Source organism: Lucilia cuprina, chromosome 6, assembly GCF_022045245.1.
Source record: "Lucilia cuprina isolate Lc7/37 chromosome 6, ASM2204524v1, whole genome shotgun sequence".
NCBI classification, from domain to species: domain Eukaryota; kingdom Metazoa; phylum Arthropoda; class Insecta; order Diptera; family Calliphoridae; genus Lucilia; species Lucilia cuprina.
In genome coordinates, this window is record NC_060954.1 from 39,440,632 (window position 1) to 39,441,903 (window position 1,272).

Genomic DNA, 1,272 nt, shown 5'->3' on the forward strand with positions numbered 1-1,272 from the left:
AGATAGATAGATAGATAGATAGATAGATAGATAGATAGATAGATAGATAGATAGATAGATAGATAGATAGATAGATAGATAGATAGATAGATAGATAGATATAAATTTTACGCTTACTTGTGAGTTTGATTTAATTAATTATCTTTTTTACATTAATTCCATAATGTTTCACCCTTCTCTTTAACAACAACATCATCATCGTCATCTCAAACAACTCGATATTAAATGCTGGTATGATAAATATGTTTAATATAAAATTGCATGTGTTTTTTTTTTTTCAATTAAATTTTCTAGTTTTTATGAAGTTTAATTTTTCTATATTTTATTTCTTCGATATTTAGTTTAAAATAATAAAAAAAACATCATTAAACAGAAAAGACGACTCGAAACTTGTTTGATAATTTTCCCAGCCTTCAGTTAAAGATTTTTTTGTATAACTTTAAGTCATTGTTGTTATTTAATTTAACTATCTTTATACATATAGTTACATACATTCATACATACATATGTATGTACATTCATTTCGAACTTCTCTAGACGTCTGTTCAGGTTAGTTGTTAATAGTGTACATATTTTCATTCGTTCGTTTGTAATCGTATTCATAGTCATACAGAGGATAAATTTGTAATTCGTAATAAACTGAATAAATTTTGTTAGAAAAAAAATCACATTTGCATGTTGAATGCAATAAATGATGTTTAGAAATTATATTCTCCCACCATAAAAATGCATTTTGCAAATAAAAAAAGTAAAACAAATGAACAAAACTTAAATCAAGTCTTAAACTTATGATCAGTTAATCTATGTTTGTTGATGCCCTACCTCAGATAAGTAGCAGTCAATTTTGTAACCCCTCAAACATGAATATCTCCATTCCCCCTTTTACGTTTTAGTAAATATTAGAAGGTACATTACCTTTAAATCCTCTCTAGTTCGTCATCATTTCTAATCTCATGAGTATTCTATAGTATAATTTGCAGTCTCATCTATTGTCTGGTCTATAGTCTATTATATAGGCTAGTTTATATATAGTCCATTCTAGTCTATAATGTATATAAGTATATAGCCCAGTCTATAGTTAAGTATATAGTCTAGTCTACATTCTAGTCTGTAGACTACCATATAGTCTTGTCTGTAATGTAGTAGATAGTATAGTCAATAAAATGGTCTATAGTCTAGTCTAGTCTATAGTCTAGTCTATAGTCTAGTCTATAGTCTAGTCTATAGTCTAGTCTATAGTCTAGTCTATAGTCTAGTCTATAGTCTAGTCTA